Genomic DNA, 20,768 nt, shown 5'->3' with positions numbered 1-20,768 from the left:
ACAGTGTGGCCCCTGAGGTATGAGCTAGCTCTAAAAAACATCCTCGAGAAAAAAATTTAAAAATAAAGAAAAACACATACATAAATAGAAAACTTTTGAGTCCTTCCCCAGAGGAGGCTTCCAGAGCACCTGAGGAGCTGCTCACTGAGCCAGGACTGGTGTCCCTCTCCCTGGACCTTGTTCGGCAGACCCAGCTGCCTCCTCGCTCCTATCTTAGTAGATGGTAAAAAGCTACATTTCTGCCAGGTCCCTGCTTGAGAAATGACGAAACTCTCAGTTCATGAGCCCCAAAGGAACTATTTGCAAATGTTGAATTCACGTGTCCCAAATGAATGGGGTTTGGCCACATTGTAAGGTATCTCGGGTGGAAACCATTTGTAAGAAATACCATTGTAAATGTTAGACTGAAGAGGTGTTTGTGAGACACGTGTCCTCCCTGGGGTTTTGCGCAGTCTGCATGGCTCTGTCTGCAGGGCAAGGTCCACCCTCTGCCTTGCTGCCCACAGCTGAGCTCAAGGTGGGAGGGCTCCCAGGTGCCTGCCTGGTGTCCACACCAGCACACCCATCAAAAACTTTTTCTTTAATTCTCTTTTAAATTTGGAAGGGAACCTCCAGTGAATCGTCACATGTATTATTTGATTCATGTTTAATACCTCTGGGAAGCAATAAAAACAGGAAGTCATTCTTAATAAAATGGCATCAGCCCGGCTGAAACACTAGGCACGGGAAAGGTGATGTTCCAGCTGCCCTCGGTGGCCCCAGCAGCTACAGTCTGGAGTTAACTGTTGGCAAGTGACTTATCCATGATCACCTAGGCATCTGACTCATAAGACACTGTGTTTATAATCAGGAGTGGGGGCAGCTCATAAAAGCCACTCTTTGCTGTCTTTAGTCTTTAAATCACAGCACCAGAAGCCACAGATTCTGCAGGGAGAGTTGTGGCAATGCACTCACCCATACACACAAAGGGTAATCAACACGCACTCACGGAACACCTCTTAGGTTCAGGCCACAGTGCTAAGCACTGGGGAGACACCGAAGGGTAAAACGCCCTCAGAGCGCTTCCAGTCTGGTCGGGAAGGCAAGACAGGGACTCCTTCTTTCCTTCTCCTACCAAGGTTCAGTTCCTGGCCGGGCGCAGTGGCTCATGCCTGTAATCCCAGCACTTTGGGGGGCAGAGGTCGACGGATCACCTGAGGTTAGGAGTTCAAGACCAGCCTGGCGAAGATGGTGAAACCCCGTCTCTACTCAAAATACAAAAATTAGCCAGGCGTGGTCGTGGACGCCTGTAATCCTAGCTACTCGGGAGGCTGAGGCAGAGAATCGCTTGAACGCGGGAGGTGGAAGGTTGCAGTGAGCCGAGATTGCGCCAGTGCACTCCAGGCTGCGTGACGGAGCGAGACTGTCTCAAACAACAACAACAACAACAAAGGTTCAGTTCCTACTCTGAGCCTGGCGCTGAGCTTGGGTGCTGGATGGCAGAGGGAGGCAGCATTCCAACATGGACCAGCAGCCTCAAGCCTCCAGCTTCCCGGCTGGGTCCCAGTTCTCTCCTGACCCTTTCCCAAGGACAGAGAGCTGGGTGCCATTTACCCAGGGTGTGGCTAGGAATAATCCCATAACCAATTATTAGCACAGCGCCTGGAACACAGGAAGTACACAGTAATTGTTTGACAAGAGGCAGGAAGGAAGTCAAAGAGGGAGGGAGAGAGAAGGTCCGGCTGATCTAGGGGCTCCTTCCAGGCAACCTCCAAATCCTCTGCAGATCTGGCCTCGGAACAGTGGATCTTCAGCCCCCGGAGCACTGTCTGTGCATCCTCCGACAGCCCCATCAGACGGATTCTAACCCAGATAGTCTCTAGCCTCAGCAAAAGAGCCAGTTTCCCAGAGACCCTCTGGGGGCCGAGGAACATCCAAAAGAACAGATATTTGCTAAACATCGTCTATGATCCCAGCTATGACTTCTAAGCTAAAAATTTGCACATGGGGTCTGAGAAGTCCAAGAATATTCTAGGGGGTAACTGAGAGAAAATGTGTAATCTGGGCTGTCCCAGAAACACCAGGTCCTGTGCCTGGGGTGGTGCTGGATGCCTCGGGAAGGGGAGAAAAGATCACTGTGGACTCCACCTAGAGAGGCCAGTGACATGGGTGGGGAGGAGCCTGGCTGGCTCGGACCTGGCCTGGAGACCCGGGGCCAACAGGCAGCAAGGTCAGGGGAGCGTCATTGTGCAGCCTCAGCTCTGGCTGCCCATGTGGCTGAGCAGACTAGCGGGCAGGTCAGCCGCCCTTCCTTCCACCTCCGCCTGGCATCTCCCAACCAGATGGGGAGCCTGGGCTGATCTTGCTCCTGTGGGATCTGGATACAGCCCCTCACACAGAGCCCGACACGGAGCAAATGCTCTGGGGACGCTGACAGCCAGGATTCCCCCGCTAGGCACCTGGTGGTCCTGCCGAAGGGCCAGGACAATGTCCCCAGCCCTCCACTGATTCCAGGGCAGATGAGAATGCTAAGTTGTGCCTGCCCACAATGTGTGTGTCTGTGTGTATGTGTGTGTGTGTGTACGTGTGTGCAGGCACGTGTCTGCCCACAATGCTTGTCAGACAGGATCTGCTCTCTGTGGCTGAGGGCTGGAGGGGACGACCACAGGAAGTGATACTGCCAAGTCATCCCAAGTCACCCTAAATATAACCCTCAACGTACAACACAGGAGGACTGTCCCTTCCCCGCTGCCTTGCCTCATGACCAGTGTCCGCCTAGGAGGGCACTTCCAGAAAAGCCGCTCAGATGGCTCTCTGAGATGCCCGCCTGGGATCCACAGCCTGGCCAGCACCAGAGGGGAGGCAAGCCTGGGGTTCTGCTCTTCTGGCCCCAAATCTCCATGGCCCTGTTCATCTAACTTCTTCCAGAAGAACTGTTGGCTACACAAATCACTATGAGCAACAATGATCTCTTAAGCCTGGGAGGAGGCGTCCTTATTTAAGGGACACAGAGGGCCACCATATGGTGGGACTCTGGCTGCGCTGAGATGCTGCTCACACCTGTCTTCCTCAGTGGTCGGGGTTGCCAGCGTCCTGCCCCTCAGGTGTGACCCACCAGGACCTGGCTGAGCCGCCTGCTCGCCCCCTCCTTGCCACAGGTATACATCTGCCACAGGCCCTTTGCACCAGCTGCTCCTTAGCTAGAAGCACGCCCGTCCCTGGCCTCCTGCAGGCCTTTGATCAGCTCCCATCTCAGGAAGGCCTTCCCCAAGCACTCTATCCAAAACCAACACTCATTCTTTATCCCCTTTCCAGCTTGATCCTTTCTCTCATTTCTGTTTTATTGAGTTCACTGTCTGTCTCCCTTTGAGTGGAGCTCAAAGTCCTTGGGGCCAGGTTTACTCTGGCCCATTCTCCATCAGAAGCCCAGAGCCTGGAAGCTTGTCTGGCACAGGGAACATGCTCCATGAACCCACCTCAAGGGAAGGAACGTGTGAGTGTCTGGGGGCGTGGAGAGGGAGGCTGGTAGGGGAGGCTGAGACTCGAGCCTTAGTATGCAGGTGCTGCTTCTCCACTGCCCAGGGAGAGGTCTGCTGTACACGACTGAGGCCCGGGGCAGAGAGAAGCGGAAGGCCCTTCCACTGCCCATCACCTGACCCACAACATCCACGGCCAACAGTGTGAATGTGCTGGAAAGTGCCTTCTGACCCCAGAGTCCCTCAACTCGTGGTGGTGGCGGTGCAGAGATATTATTTGCTGTGCGTGCACTGAAATGCCCCAGGGGTCTGGGGATGGGAATGGACACCTGGGACCACCTCCTCCACCCCCTTCTGATCCCTTCGCCTGCTCCCACTTCTTGACACGGGTATCAGCCTCAACACGACCTGCCGGGCCAGGCGCCTCCCCTGTGCAGCTGTGCTGACAGTGGCCTTGGGCCAGGACACCTGTATGCAGGTGACATCCAGGTAGCACGGACCCAGATGTTCCCCCACTTTCCAGCTCCAGTTAGGCTGGTGGCTGGAGAATGAATGGGTGGAAGCGGCCCCTTCGCATGCGGTTGTGTCTATTTTCTTCTAAGAAAAACACTTTTTTCTCAGCTAACCACTGGCTAACCGGCACCCTGAGGCTGAGGCCCCAGCCTGGAAGTCTCCTCCCAACCCAGCAGCCACTCTGGCAAGGAGAAGGCGGAAGGAGAATCCCCTCCCTCAGGAAGAGGAAGGCAGGAAAACCCACCCCACACATGGGATGCAGATCTGAGGGCGGGGCAGGGACGGGCAGAGGGTGGGGAGCTCACTTGGTCCTGGAAACACCACGTGAGTGCATTGGTGCCCAGTGGGAAAGCAGCCATGCCCGGGCTCTGCCCTGGGCCCTGGGCCCTGGGGCCTGACCGACTGAGGGACTCACATCTACCAGTGCCACAGATGGAACCTGCCACTGGCACCTGCCCTCCACCCCTCACACAGCCCAGAACCCCCTCACGACAACTGAAATTAAGATAGTGACGCTTTAACATTAAGGTTTCAGGTCCAAATTTTAGCCTGGCTGAGCATTCAAAGGTGGTTCCTTCTGAGTGGGAAGATGAAAATTATAAAGAGCATCTCCTGCATCTAGGGCCAAGAAAATTCCAGACTTTTGGAAAGTGACTTTGTATGAGGACTTGGAGGACTTCATTCCTTATACAGGACCCTGCCAAACTCACCAGATGCAAGTCGGTGATGAGGGCTCTCATGGGCTGGGCATGGCCAGATGGGGCTCTGTCCCCAAACGTCCCTCCCCCAGGTGTCCCCCCGGGAGCCTATGACAGCTGACCCTTGCCACATCCATGGCCCCAACTGATGCTCGCAGTACGCAGGAGCAGGTGGGGCAGGGTGTTGAGTGACAAGAGTCACCATAATAGTCATAAGACCATGACAGGGAGGAGGGAGAGAGAGGAGGAGCTGTGGGCAGCCAGGTTCTGCCGGACCAGATACCATGGGGACACTTCACTCCAGGTCTGATCTTGCATTGACCCTGGAGAGGGCATTTTTATCAACCTTTCTATGCACGAGATTGGAAGGGGCTGTGAAGAGGCACAGCGAGAATCACACACTCTCCAGCATCGCACACCTGGTTCGTCGCTTGCAAACAAAACCAAATCCTCAACGCCGGAGAGCAGCCCCACAGCATGGCTGGCGGGCTCTCCAGACCTGCGGGCAGCCCCGGGACACGGTCGGTCAGGACTTCCTGTCTTGGGAGCTGGCAGGACGACCAGCGTCATGACACCCAGACACTATGACAGCGCCCTACTTTGCCCTCATCCACACGTCCTTCTCAAAGTTCTGGGCCCCTCATTCCCCCAACAAATCCCCAAACAGAAGCACTGAAGCTCACGCGATTTGCCCAGAAAGACCTGGCCAGTTTAGGGTGAGAGCCGAGATGGCTGTGGGGCCTCGGGGCGTGGGGGTGGTTCTCTGCATCTCTGAGCCGCAGTTTCCTGACCTGTCTTAGGGGTGCTAGGTGGGCTGCCCCCCATGCTCAGTCTTCCCTGCTCTTTCTGCTGAGCTGGGTCCAGTCCCCACACATGGGCAGGACCCCACGGCACAGCAGGAGTCACCCACTTCCATCCTCAGTCCTCGCCCGCCCCGGGCCAGTCGGCCTCCGGGAGTGACTTACCAGAGACCAGGAGGAGTCCGAGAGGGAGTGGGTCAGAACCTCCGGGGAGTGTGTCCTGACTGGACCGCTAGACCATGCCCCTGGAAGAGAAGAGCGACAGGTCACATGGGCTGTGATGACCCGGCCCGGAGCCCGTGCCCCTCCCTCTGGTTGCTTCTGTGGTGCCTGCTGGGGGATCACAGCTTTTGCAAGTGCCATGCTAAATGCAGAAACCCCTGGCTCCCGGCCTCCGCCAGCCGCCGTGGGCAGGGGCACATGCTCAAGGCCACTGTACCCCAGCGGGAGAGAAGCCTACGACAACACTGACAGAAGCCCCAAGGTGAGATGCTGGCCACCCTTCGAGTGAGGTCGCCAGTTACTACAAAACTGGCATGGAAACTAAGCATGGCTGGGACCTCTGTGGTCTACAAACTCATTCGAATCCCAACAGCATTGTCACTTGGGGCCATCACAGATGCACAGCCTCCGTCCTCACCCAGCACTCTGTACCCTGCACCCAGGGCCGTTACGAGGGTTCAGTGGAACCATGCACACCCAGGCCTGGCACCCACTGCTGTGCCCTGCCCTCTTCAGGATCCCTCTAGCCTCCACGGTTTCTTGACTGGCATATCTAGGTTGGCCCCTCATCACCCAACCTCCTCTTTGAGGCCCATATTGCCCCCAGCATGCCTCCTAGGCCCCGCACAGGGCACACACTAGGTGCTCAGGAAAAGGTCAGGATGCATCACCTGACATTCAGCCAGAAGCTCACAAAACCACCCAGAGACTGAGAAGGAAAATTTGCACTGCCAGTGTCCAGGTGCCCAGCCACTCCCACCCTCAACCCTCACCGCCAGCTCTGGCACAAGCGTTCCAAGCACCCTTCATGTAGCATGAACTCAGGACGGGCCCACCTCCCTCTTCTCTGCCTGCTCCCCAGGCACGGATTGGTGACCCCTCCTCTGTGAACCTGCAGCCTCTGGCACCTATGTGTATTAACAGTGTGGAGGCCGACAGCTCCATACAACCAGGCTCCTTGCTAAAGGCTGTCTATGCATTTGTATTCATTATCCAATGTAATCCACACAGCAGCCCTGGGAGATGGGGGAAAATGGAGGCTTATAGGAGCTAATTACCTGCAAGATCATGTGTCTTCTAAGGGGCAGAGCCAGGATGGAATCCCGACAGTCGCTTCACCTGACAGCCCATTTCTCTTCCATATCTACCGCACACTCCCTAATTACTTTCTCCCAATACAAGGTTCTCTCCCTCATAGCAATGATCCCGCTTTACAAACACCCACTAGACCAAGTGGCTTGTTCACCCTAGAACACCCAGCCTCAGCACAGTGCTGCATGCCAGCGGCTCCCCTCACTCCTGCGTAATGGGGGCGCTGCACCTCTCCCCTCCTTCCACCTCCTACCAACCCACCCCACTGACTGTGAGCTCCACAAGGTCAGGAAATCGTTCGTTTCATGTCTGTGCATGCAGAGCCTGGACGCAGCAGGCGCTCAATAAATAATGGTTGACAAATGAATGCCCCCAAGATGCATCACATGTGATTGGAAATAGGGTGTATCTTGCTTAGAGTTAAATTTCTACCGTTTCCCAAATATAGAATTTTGTAGGCCAATTATGGAATGTAAACTCACTGCTAGAATTCAAGACCTGACAAAGTCATGCATCTTCCCACCAGAAATTCTCACTGCAAGGTCACTATGCTTTTAAGATAGTTGTGTGTGTGTGTACATGTGTGTGTGTGTTTTAAAGATAGATTTTAGGCTGGACTCCATGGTTCACGCCTGTAATTCCAGCACTCTGGGAAGCTGAGGCAGGTGGATTGCTTGACTCCAGGAGTTCGAGACCACCCTGGGCAACATCACGAAATGCCATCTCTACTAAAAATACAAAAAATTAGCGCATGTGGTGGTGCACGCCTGTAGTCCCAGCTACATGGGAGGCTGAGGTTGGAAGATCACCTGGGCCTGGAAGGCAGAGGTTGCAGTGAGCCGAGATCATACCACTGCCCTCCAGCCTGGGTGACAGAGTGAAATGTTGTCTCAAAAACATAAAATAAAATAAAAGATTTTAATTTTTTGGTCTTCCCAAAATATTGAGCAGAGAGTTCCCATATACCCTTTGCACCACTCCCGGCCACAGCCTTTTCCACAATCCACATCCCCTGCCAGAGTGAGTCATTTTTTGCAACTGAGGGACCTGCATTGACCATCATCACCTCCTAGGTCCACAGCTCACGTTAGGGTTCACTCTTGGTGTGGACCACTCTGTGGGCTTTGACAAACGTGTACCAATGCGTACCCACCACTACAGCATCACATAGCGCGGGCTCACTGCCCTAAAGCTCCTCTGTGCTCTCCGCCTTGCCCCGTATTTTCCCATGGCATTTTCAAATCGATGATCTCAGCCAATTTATCCAACAGCTCTGTGCGCTCTGCTCTGACACTCAGAGAAATCAAGACCTGGACAGGGTCAAGGGCTCTCCATGAGGAGAAATCCAGTAATGGAGCCAGCGGCAGAATGTACCAGTTCCTCATTGCATCATCCTCCTCCGACCGGCCGCGGCAGAGAGCTCATTCTCAACCGTTTATGGGGAAAGAAAGACTCCAGGACACCAGCCCAGGTCACACTCGGCTAAGTGGGGGGTGGGGTACCCAAAACACAAATCCCCAAACCCATGCTCTGTTCTTTTCAGCTGCTCTGGTTAATTAAAAGGTTTTTTTTTTTTCGTTTATTTGTTTTTCGGGACACAGGGTTGTCACCCAGGCTGGAGGGCACAATCAAAGCTCACTGCAGCCTCAACCTCCCAGGCTCAAGCAATCCTCCAGCCTCAGCCTCCCAAGTAACTGGGACTACAGGTGCACCCCAATCTATTTTTTTTTTTTTTTTTCATTTTTAGTAGAGATGAAATCTTACTACATTTTCCAGGCTGGTCTCAAATTCCTGGGCTCAAGCCATCTGCCTGCCTTGGCCTCCCTAAGTACTGGGATTACAGGTGTGAGCCACCATGCCCGGCCTAACGGGGACTTTTTAGAGGCCATGGAATGCAGTGAGTAAGCACCCTCCTGGGGAAGGAGGGGCCTCTGCATGCCCCCGGCTGGAGCAGGTGAGCGCAAATCTGCCCGCACGCTCAGCAAGCACACCCAGTCACCACACTGAGGTCCCTCACTATCTGGCTGCAAAGTCCCCACTGTCTCCAGCCTCCTGGGGGCGGCCCTGCCTGGCCAGCACTCTCAGTGACCGGCTCCACAGAGGTATCTTCCCTCTGTCCCACCGACAGCCAGGCCAGCTGACGGGGAAATGCTGGATGGTGGGAGAGTGGAGAGGAAGTGCTGGTTCCAGGTTGGCCTGTGCCTTGGGCACATCCTGTGACCTCTGCCATTTCCAATTTCCCCATCTGCCACAAAGTGGGTGGGTTGGACTCCGCGGAGGAGGCCCAGCCAGCTCTGACACCAGGCTTCCTAGCAGGAGGGGGGGTCTGCTATTCCAGAGACCTCGAAGGCACTGGCTCCCAGGCTGCTTGGGAACACTCCATTAACTCGAATTGCAAATTTCCTCCTGGCTCTATCTCTAAGCCACAGGGGCTCCCTGGCCACCAGCTTCCCAGTGACAGATAGAGATTACAGTCATTGCTCGAGACAGAATCAAGTAGCAGAAGTCATTATGCAGAAATAATTATGTTGAGTTATGTCTGGTTGCTCCCGATTTCCGTCTAGTGATTGTCTTACAAATTGCCATGCCTCTTCCTCTAGAAAAGCAAAATGCAGAGGCCTGGGTGATTCATACAGACCTGCTGGGCACAGATCTACTGCTCCAAATTCCTGCCAGCTGGGGTGCCGCACCCTAGGGTAGGGTGCCCTGTGCTGCCCTTTGGCTGAGCGCTTGGGAGAGAGGAGGTTAGAAGACGAAAGCCCCGAGGGGACATCCAAACTCCCCAACTGGGAGTCAGAGCCCTTTAGGCACACACTTTTCCTGGGGCCCTTCCAACCCCACCTCCCCCAGCCCTTTGTTCATGTCAGGCCTTAGGCCCCTCTCGGAGTCTCTGGAGAAAGGTTGCGGGAGGTGGCAAGGCCAGGGGCTACATGGCTGGACTTCTGGAATCAAGACCTGGCTGAACTATTTCCTATTTCCTAGCAGTGTGACCTTGACCTGTTATCTCACCTCTCCCTGCATCCACTTCCCCATTTGTAAAATGGAGATGACAATAGTACTACCTAGCTCATCAAGTTTTTGTAAAGATTAAATGAGCTAATGCACAACAAATGCTTGCTACATAGAAAGAACTCAATAAACATCAACTGTGACTGAAAGAGCAGGGAGAGGCCTGCAAAATCTAAGCCAAGTAGAAAGACATGTACTACCAGAACCGTCTCAAGAAAGAGACAATTTGAAAGACTTAGAACAAGTGAAGAGATTGAATTAGTAATCAAAACACTATCCACAAAGAAAAGCCCTGGCCAAATAGCTTCACTACTGAATTCTACAAACAGTTAAGGAATACCAATTCTTGGCCAGGTGTGGTGGCTCACACCTGCAACCCCAGCCCTAAGGGAGGCCAAGGTGGGAGGATCGCTTGAGCCCAGCACTGCAAGACCAGCTTGGGCAACATAGTGAGACCTCATCGCTACTAACTAAATAAATAAACTAGGCATGGTGGTGCATGTGTGTAGTCCCAGGTACCATCACTTGAGCCCAGGAGTTCAAGGCTGCAGTGAGCTATGGTCATGCCACTGCACTCCCGCCCGAGGGATAGATTGAGACCATATCTTAAGAAACAACAACAAAACCCCAAAAATATAATGAAAGACGCCAGACACAAAAGGACAAATGTGGTATGATTCCATCTATATAAAATGTCCAGGACAGAGACAGAAAGTAGATTCGTAGTTTCTTGGGGCTGGCGGAAGAGGGGATGGGGAAAGAGGGATTAGCCGGTAAAGGGCACAGATTTCCTTGTGGAGTGATGAAAGCACTCTGAAGTTGACTGTGGTGATAGCTGCACATACATGAGAATATACTAAAAATCACTAAATTTATACTTTACATTGTATACTTTAAATGGGTAAATGGTAGGGTGTGTGAATTACATTTCCACAAAGCTGATTTTTTAAAAAATAAATACATAAAAAGGAATCTAAGTCAATATCCTCCTACTCCTCTATGCCAGCAGACAGGAGAGCAAAGAGCAGAGTCACAAGAGCGGGGGGACAGAGTGTAGAGCTTTCAGGCCTTGCAAGCCAGGGGACATAACAGGTCTTAGTGCTTGTCACCCCTTACAGAGACGAAGGGATGGACAGGTACCAACTCAGCTGACCGCAAACCCCCCTGGCAGCCTCAAATCCAGGACCGGGCCCCGAGGAAGGTGCTGAAGCTGAGCTATAAAACTGCCTTGGAGAACTCCCCAGCAGGCACTGCAAACCCAGGCCGAGTGCTCACCATGTGTGCTAGCGACAGGGTCCCCACCTTTGAGAAGGCCATGGCCCACTGGGGTTCACGCTGATGAGTGCTAGGCATCGGGTGGGCAGTCACACATAAGCTCTTAAGATCTCTCTGCCTTCAAGAAGGTGATCCAGTCCACTGAAGGTGGTGCCGGACCCCAGGCCCTCAGGAATATTCATGTTCTGTAAGGAGTTTCCACTGGAGAAACTCTCAGCTCAACTCCAGAAACAGCCCAGGCTGCCACCCTGGGCATTACAGTCACAGTGTAGGCAGGTTATGGTTCCGGGGCCGTTTCTGGGGTCAGTCCCTCTCTCTTGGCCCAGTCCCGGAGCGGGGGTGGGGGAGGTTCGGCGCCCATTTCCCTTGCTGGCTGGTCTTTGGGAAAAGGTGCTGGAAAAGCTTCTTCCTCCCAGTACCCAACCTCTTGCCCAGGCGCAGGCTTCACGTGCTCACTGGGACCTGCAGAAAATCGGAAATGGCCTCTCCTGCTTGCTCACAGCAGGCAAATGTGTGCTCAAGACATGACAAATTATTTTAATATATTCTGAAATCCAACATAATTACAAAGCAAAGTCCCTTAGGGAGAAAAAATTATAATGGGGTCTGAAGTCAAAGATGGATGGTTTGGGATTATGACTATTTCAGAGGTGACTGTGGTTTTCAGATGACTAATTCCACTGTGGCCCCCAGGTGATAAGCACAGTTGCTCCAAGAATGCTGTCACACAGACTTTTGCACAGTGACCTCTCTTCATAGAGGCATTTTCTTCCATTGTTCAATTCAACAAACTGAGTTACAGAGGAGCCTACGTGTCCTGCAGAGACCACCAGGGTGGGCTGTGGTCTGAGACCAGACACAGAGCACAGGGTGGAAGCCAAGACGTCCACATGAGACTATCCTACACAGTTGAAGGTCTGGAAAGAGCACCCAACACCTGAGCCACGAGTGGTCATGACTAGTGCCCACCACCAAACCCCTGGTTCCTGGGGCACCGGGCACCAGCTGGCAGGGATCCCCGACTTCCAGAGAATGTGCAATGTCTTACTGTAGAGTCCTGCTGCCACTCCCACTACCAGGGCATTTGAGCTTTTGTCATGTAATAAAAGGAATCTACTGTCTATGACCACTTTGAAACACTGGCATATTTACGAAAGGTGTCCACACATGTGCCCCGTGAAGCAGCAGTTCACCTCCTTCATGTATGTCCAACAGCAAGAAGGACACGTGTCCACCAAAAGCATGTGCAGGAACACTCAGAGCTGCATAACTTGTCCCAGCCCCACCCTGGAAACTATCCAAGCATCCATGCACATTCCATGGGCAAAGAAACTGGAGTATAGTCACAACAGAGCCCCATAAAGCAATGAGAATGAACCTCAATGCCCCACACAACAGATGCATCTCACAACCTCAGGGTTAAGTGAAGAAGCCAGACACAAATGCTTACTTACATACTGTGTCTTCATCCAGGCCGCTGTAACAAATTACCATAGACTGGGTGGCTTCGATGACAGACATTTACCTCTTACAGTTCTGGGGGCTGGAAGTCCAAGATCAAGGTGCCAGCACAGTCGGATTCTGGGGAGGGCGCTCTTCCTGGTATACAGATGGCTCCTGATCATGCAGGGCAGGTGAGCCCCAAAATTGGGACTTAGCCCAGGAGGGTTCTTGGCTTCACCCAGGAAATAATTCAAGGGTGAGCTGGTGGTGTTAGCAACTTTTACTGAAGCAGCCGTGGACAGCAGCAGCCGAGGGATTGTTCCCTGCAGGGCAGGGCTACCCCACAGGCAGTGTGCCCAGAGCAGCAGCTTGGAGGCAGCACTGCAGATTTATTCCCACTTTTAATTACATGCAAATTAGGGGGTGGATTATGCAGAAATTTCTAGGAAAAGGGTGGTAATTTCCAGGTCATCAGATGATTGCCATGGAAAGGAGCAGTAACTTCCGAGTATTGCCATGGCAGTGGCAAACTGACATGGCACACTGGTGGGCACGTCTTAGGGAAGGCTGTTGCTACCCTGGCCCTGTTTTAGCTAGTCTGCAATTTGGTCCCGTGTCTGAGTCCTGCCTCTGGAGTCGAGTCCCACCTCCTACCTCACCTTCTCGTTATATACTTGCCTGGTAGACAGCAGAGGCAGGTCTGGCTCATGTCCTCTTCCTATAAGGGCACTAATGACCGAATTACCTCCCAAAGGTAATTTGGGAGGTAAGAACATCCTACTTGGAGTGAGGGTCTCAGCACAGTAATCTGGGGGCACACACACAGCGGGTCCACAGTACACACCAAGATGCTGCAGCAACCTGGACTCCTAAACACCGACGAGGTACTCACAGCTGCTGCTGGTGACAAAGACAGGGCTTCCCAGTAACAGACGAGGTCAGTGGGGAGTGGGGCTTGGGAACTGGGGATGGAGTTTATATTTTATTTTAAGCACAATTGTTGTCGGAGAACTTTGAAAACCAGACAGTGCTACAAAAGTACCAGGCAGCAGGACAGAAATCGGAGGAGTCCCTGGACCTGGGGGCCATAGAGGCAGAAGGAAGACCGTGAGACCTACAGTCCTCTCCCAGCGATGGGGGTGGGTGGGGGCAGGTCGCCTCTAAACATGCCATGTTGTCTTGAGACTGAAACTTGTTTGTTCACTCATGACCTTCCATACGCACGAAGGAAAATAAAACAGCTCGATGCTCACTAACAGGATTCTGGAATCTCCCGAGCCCAGTCACTGCCACCCTCACCATGGCTCCCAGACGCCACTGACCTTCTTCTCAGGCAGCGCCAGAGCTGCTGAGGCACCTCCTGTTCTGGAAGGAGGAAGATAAAACAAACCTTTGCCAACATCAGGAACAGTGAGGCAGTCACAGGGGAAATGTCGATGGCCCCAGGGAGGCGGGGAAGAATAAATCCACTCCCAATCCAGCCTTTTCTATTTGGGGAGCCTCCTGCCCTCAGACACGCCGACTGTCTGCTCTCTCTCAGCCAGACAACGAGCCTCTGACCTATGCAGGAGACCTTAGAACCCTAGGCCAGAAGCCTCCGATTGTCCTCTGGGGGCCGAGAGTCCCATGGGGGTCCTGCGAGTGCAGGGAAGAGAAAAGCATCCAGGCCTCCCTCTACCCCTGCATGGCCATTCACCTGCCAAACACATAGACCTCCACCTGTGATTTCACTGGCAAGAAAAATGGTCAACTGCAAAGAAGGAGAAAAGAAAGAAAGAAAAAAAAAAACATCCATCTTCCCCAACCCTTCCATTGTGTAGTTGAGCAAACAGGCCCTGAGAAGCATGGTCTTACTTACACTCCCAGGGCCAGGCATGGCCAGCTACCACTGCAGGTGCTCCCAGGGCCAGGCATGGCCAGCTACCACTGCAGGTGCTCCCAGGGCCAGGCATGGCCAGCTACCACTCCAGGTGCTGTCATTTGCTGGGCAGAGATGCAAAGATTCAGGCATCGGAAGAAGTGTCCCTTGCAGGTGTTCAGACCACAAGTCACTTTTCAGCTGTTGGTCAGTGTCACATGAGTCGGGGCCCAAGCCTCTCGGAGTACCACTGTTAAACTTTCTAAAGTTGTGTTCATAATGATACCAGAAGAGCAAGATGAAGGACTGACAGGAACACAGTTTGGAACCAGGTCAGTATCGCCTGCTTACCAGCATGGGGCCACACTGTCCCTGGTGAGGTTGTCCCTATGCCCACCTGGATGGCTCAGAAACAGCAGGTACCCAGAGCAGCAGGAATGCTGTGGGGGTGACAGGGTGGGGGATACACTGAGCGCCTCTCCACGTGGATGTGCCCCACAGCAGGCTGGAGCCAGACTCCAATACGCCACCGCGTGGCCCTGGGCCAGTCACCCCTCCTCCAGGACTGCTTCCTCTGCGGGACTGCTTCCTCCACGGTACCGTGGGCATCCCACCGCTCCTCCATGCCCTTTCTGAGGAGGCCGTGAGGCTGGCACAAGGCGGTGGATTCACACAGGGCCACTCTTTGGACTTATGGTCCTTAACGCAGAAGGCTGAATGTGGCATTTACAGGTCCCCCTCAGGAGCCCTTCATGGCCACACCCTGTCCCACCTGCTCCTCATGGGTGCTGGACAGGTACAGACCATCCCCCCATCTGCAGATGGGAAACAGGCTCTGAGCCACTTGCCCCGGGCGACACAGCCACCAGCACTGCACCAGGAACCACACTGGGGCCCGCCTGGCCTGCAAGCCCCGCTTCTCCCACTGGCCACTCCCTGGGCGCTGCGCTCTGCCTTCTAGGGAGGCCAGAGACCAAACCTCACCCAAAGAGCAATAAGGGAGTGAGGAAAGCAGCCCCAGTGAGTCATTGCAGTGAAATTAAGCAATGCCGTGCAAGGCAGTGCAAGGGGAGGGTGGGGCCTGAGTGGGTCTGTGGAGGTGGAAGGGGTCCAGGCAGCGGGACTGGCCGGGGGTGGGGGGCGGTGCTCCAGCTGGCCATCTGCGATGTGGTCTCCTCCACCATGCTCCAATGCCCTCGTCACTGACAATAACCTCTTGCAGCTCCCCCAGCCTGCAGACCTTTGTGGTTTGGCATTCGAAGCCCCTGACACCCACCTGAGGCCTCAATCACACCCAGTGGGCAGATTAAAGATACCAAAAATCCTGAGACTCTCCCACGCTGCCATCTCACAGCCCTCCCCCGCCCCCTCACTCCCAGAGCCCTGGGCCACCTGGGAGGGCCTACCTGTAATCTGGGGCAGGGTCTTGCTCCCCACATCAAAGCCCCGGCCCTGCCCGGGCAGACTCTCAATAAAAAGCCCCTGCCCTGCCCGGGCAGACTCTCAATAAACACGTAAATGATTTCACAGACCCACTCAGTGCTGAAACAACAAAAGAATAAACATTAAATGAATGAGTCAGTGAGTAGGCAGCTCAGAGCATGGAGCCATGCAAGAGAGGCCGGGGAGGAAGGACCAAGCCCATTCACGGAGGGCTTTGAATACTGAATTCAGGCTGCATTTGGCAACAGGGAGCCATGGTGGGCTCTTGAGCAATGGATGCAGAGGATCAACATGGTGGCCCGGGCAGGATGGAAGGCATGTATTGAAACTGACATCAGGGAGGCCCTGAGGAGGTGAGGGAGCAACCTAGGTTGGGGAGTGGCTGGCCCATGTGAAAGTCTGAGACGTTCAAGAGCGACTGTGACGTTATGTGGCTCAGCTTGTTGCATGCAAGTCCTGCTGTGTTATCGACATTAATATCCTAATTGCCAGACCACTCTAAAACCCACGGCCAGCACGTGCTCAGTGGCCAGGCTTCCCAAACAGGCAGAGCAGGAGGAAAAGCCCCCAGAGTGGAGAGGCTCTGGGCACCCCTGACACGAGGCCGACGAATCAGCAGCCTGGAACCAGGCATCCAGGGCAGTGGGGGATTAAGCCAAATTCTCCTGCTGAAACCACTTAATCAGGAGCCTACAGAACATGCGGGAGCTCGGCTGCAGTGTCTATGGTGAAGGAATAAGTCATCTGAAAACAGAAATAAATTATTCATTCCCCACAAATGAGCAGCCTCTGGGTTCCCACAGCAGCCGTCGCGCCACAAACATCCAAAAGGCTTGGCAAATCCTATTAGTGACACCACTCAGCCAAGCAAACACCAGGTTCTGCCATCACCCATGTAGACGGCTCGCCTTGATCTCCTCTACAGCTTCTCATTCTGCATCCGCAAGTGAAATCAGCCCAGCACACTGGATGAAAACATCAGAGCCCAGCCCGGCCTCGGAGAGAAGCAGCAAGTGTCCGCACCCAAGGAACTTGGATCACTAAGCCTCCCTGCCAGGGAAGCAAGCCTGGAGCAGGTGCTTGCTAGAATGCAGGTTCCTGGACCCTGTCCCACACAGCCTCCGGGGGTTCAGCCCTGGACACTGCATTCCCGACAAGTGACCGGGAGCTGAAGTCACCAGTAGGAAGCACTGGGGTCCTAGAGCAGGCCAGCCTCACACCACTGGGCAGCCTTAGGTCAGATTCTCAGTCTCTCCAGGCCCAGGGTCTGGGAGGGGCTGATGGGAAGACAGCAAGGACCACTGCACAGCTGCTCAGGCACATGTGCACTCAGCGGAGGTCACTCACAGTGGGGTCTTCCTGTCACCTCTATCTTTTTTTTTTTTTGAGATGGCTATCGCTAGGCTGGAGTGCAGTGGCGCGATCTCGGCTCACTGCAACCTTCACCTGCCAGGTTCAATCGATTCTCCTGCCTCAACCTCCCGAGTAGCTGGGATTACAGGTGCGCGCCACTATGCCCAGCTAATTTTTGTATTTTTAGTAGAGACGGGGTTTCACCATGTTGGCCAGAGTGGTCTTGATCTCGACCTCATGATGCGCCCGCCTCGGCCTCCCAGTGTTAGGATTACAGGCATGAGCCACCGCGCCCGACCTGTCGCCTCTATCTTTATTTTCCCATCTTTGATTTCAGTCTGCTCAGCTCACTTTACAATCAGAAAGAGAAGTCTTGAGACTTTTCTTTAAAAATGCCAGCCCCGGCTGCCACTGCGCTGTTTGCTCTGCCTAGAACACTCCCTAACTCCCCAGTGAACTGCTCTTCCTTCAGACCCCAGCTCAGGGTCCCTCCCTAGGGAAGCCCCTGAAACTCCCGGCCGCTGGCTTTTATAGCACGGAGCACCTCCCCTTCATCCCACTCTGCCACTGAGATTCCACTTTTCTGGGATTTGCAGATTAGCATCTGTAGCCCCACGGGGGAGGGGGCCTTGCCCCAGTGCCCAGCACAGCACCTGGCACCAAGCAAGCATGGCAGTTTGTGGAGGACAGTAGTGAGTGTGAGCAAAGGGATACCAGAGATGGTAGCCTGGGCTCCCCTCTCTCCCCTGGGTAGGTGCCCAAAACCCTTCCCTCCGGACACTCAATCCACGGGGATGTGCGGAGGGGTTCTCTCCCTCCACCCCTCTGCTCCCACAAGGGGAATTTTGCAAGAACACCACTGGCAGCCCCCATCCCACTCCTAGCGAGGGGAAGCGGCTTATCTGATATGACTGAAGAAAGAAATGACCTTCTGGCCAGGCTGCCACCTCCCCAACCTTGTCCCCACCCTGAGGGCGGAGGTCTGGGGTTGTTCTGTTGTCTGCCTAGGATTGGGAAGTTTATTTTAAAGGGTGGGGCAAGTATTAGGATGCTGATTCTCGGCATGGAGCAAGCTTGCCAATCCAGAGCCACCAGCAAAAGGTGTGTGTGTGTGTGTGTGTGTACATGTGTGTATGCATGTGTAATTATATGTATACGCATATAATTTAGTGACTTCAACCTAAGCGATTTTCCCGGGGACATTTGGCAATGTCTGGAGACATTTTTGGTTATTACAACTGAGGAGTCGAAGGGACTCGCCTACTAGCATCTTACGGGTAGGGCCAAGGATACTGCTAAACGCCCCACAATGCACAGGACAGCCCCCACTTCCCCGCACACACCAAAGAATTATGCTGCTCCAAATGTCAACAGTGCTGAGGTGAGGAGACTCGCCAAATATATTCCCCTATTGGTCACCCCTTAGATTTACCTTTCTTTTTTTTTTTTTTCCAGAAAGGGTCTCACTCAGGTCTGGGCGTGGTGGCTCACACTTGTAATCCCAGCACTTCGGCAGGCCGAAGTGGGCAGATCACTTGAGGCCAGGAGTTTGAGACCAGCCTGGCCAACATAGTGAAACCCAGTCTCTACTAAAAATACGAAAATTAGCTGGGTGTGGTGGCGGGTGCCTATAATCCCAGCTAGTTCACAGGCTGAGGCACGAGAATTGCTTGAACTTGGGAGGTGGAGGTTGCAGTGAGCCGAGATAGCGCCACTGCACTTCAGCCTGGGTGACAGAGCAAGATGCGGTCTCAAAAAACAGGGGGGTGGGTCTCAGTCTGTCACCCAGGCTGGAGCATAGTGGCACAATCTTGGCTCACTGCAGCCTCGACCTCTTGGGCTCAAGTGATCCTCCTACCTCAGCCTCCTGAGTAGCTGGGACCACTGGCACACGACACCATGCCAGGCTAATTTTGTTTACTTTTTGTAGCGACAAGGTCTTACTGCATTGCCCAGGCTGGTCAGGAACTCCTGTGCTCAAGTGATCCTCCTGCCTCAGCCTCCCAAAGTGCTGGGATGACAGGCATGAGCCACCGCGGCCCGGCCAGATTCACCTTTTGACTAGTTGCAGACTCTAGTGGTAAGGGGTGTGCGGATTAAACCACGCCTCATTCCCAGAGGAGTCAAAGGTGCTGCAGGGCGTCCTGTACACCCCTGCCCTGGAAAGTGGTACACAAGTGAGCCACCACTCCTCTCCTGTTCTTAAACAGGAAGGAGCTCGAGGAAACGCAGCTTCGAGTGCTCAGGAAAAGGGCTGAGTGCCCTGTGGTGTGGCTGGGCAGAAACAGGAAGGTGTGCAGCCTTCATGGCTGGTTTGCCGTGGAGAGGACACTCCCACACTCAGCAGCTGCAGCTGGCCCAGGAGGTCTCCACTGGGTCCCGCATGGGAGCAGGGAGGGAGTGGTGCACGTGGCTTCTCGTCCAGAACCCGATAGAGCTGTTTTGTTCCTGCCTCTACTCTAGCTGACTTGCTTGGGATGCGTGGCCCTCCACGCAGCGCTTTGCATGTGGCCATTTCCTTTTTTTTTTTTTTTTTTTTAATTAATGAACTTTATTTTTTAGAACTGTTTGGTTCACAGCAAAATTGCGTGAAAAGCACAGAGTTCTCTACATACCTCCTGCCCTCCCTGCTACCAGGGTGGCTGTTTGTTACAACTGATGAACCCACCTTGCCTCTTCACACATCATTATCACCTAAGTTCGAAGGTGACAGCAGGACTCACTGCTGGTGCTGTATATTCTATGGGTTTGACAACTGTGCAATGACATGGCTCCACCACTACAGGATCCTACAGAGCAGTTTCACTGCCGGAAAAATGTCCTGTGTTCTGCCTGTTCCTCCCTCCCTCCCAACCCCTAGGAACCACTGATTGTCTCCATGGCTTTGCCTTTCCCAGGATATCACAGAGTTGCAATCCTCCATAGGCATAGCCTTTTCAGATTGGCTTCTCTCACCTACTCATATGCAGATGAGTTCCCCCATATCTTTTCATGGCTTGCTAGCTCATTTCTTCTTAGTGCTGTGGAATAATATTCCATTGTCTGGATGCACCACAGCTAATTTATCCATTCACCCACTGAAGGACACCTTCGCTGCCTCCAAGTTCCGGCTGTTATGAATAATTATGAATAAAGCCGCTATAAACACCCATGTGCAGGTTTTTGTGTGGACATAAGTTTTTTTTAACTCCTCTGGGTAAATATCAAGGAGCACGATTGTTAGATCACAGGGTAAAAGTGTGTTTAGCTTTCTAAGGATCTGTCAAACTGTCTTCCAAGGTGGCTGTACTGTTTTGCGTTCCCACCAGCAGTGAGTGAGGGTTCCTGTGGCTTCATGTCCTCCCTCGCGTTTGGTGCTGAGTGTCCTGGATTTGGGCCATTCTCATCGGTGTTTGCTTTGATTTACAATTCCCTGACAGCCATTTGTTTTTAAGCCATATTGACTTTAAGATCACACAGGACCAATCTTTACTGTTCCATCAAAATGTTCCATCAGGGATTCCAAATGACATTATGTTCTGGTGGCACAGAGAACCTGGGCAGGAGGTGATATAAAGGGAGGATACCCCAAGTTGCCCAGAAGACAGGATGACAAACACTGTCCCTG

At 53.4% G+C, this 20,768-nt stretch overlaps 1 protein-coding gene across 3 annotated transcripts in view; it reads right to left on the bottom strand.

Moving 5' to 3' along the window:
* Positions 1-20,768, bottom strand: part of HPCAL1 (hippocalcin like 1) — a 123,010-nt gene that overhangs the window by 22,904 nt on the left and 79,338 nt on the right. For all 3 annotated transcript variants that reach the window (XM_009183673.3, XM_003908268.4, XM_009183674.4), the window contains exon 2: positions 5,632-5,711. The gene's annotated coding sequence lies outside the window, so the exon portion shown is untranslated. The remainder of the gene's footprint in view (positions 1-5,631; positions 5,712-20,768) is intronic.

This window comes from Papio anubis, chromosome 14 (assembly GCF_008728515.1).
Source record: "Papio anubis isolate 15944 chromosome 14, Panubis1.0, whole genome shotgun sequence".
Classification (NCBI taxonomy): Eukaryota; Metazoa; Chordata; class Mammalia; order Primates; family Cercopithecidae; genus Papio; species Papio anubis.
This window is presented reverse-complemented; position numbering and strand designations above follow the sequence as displayed.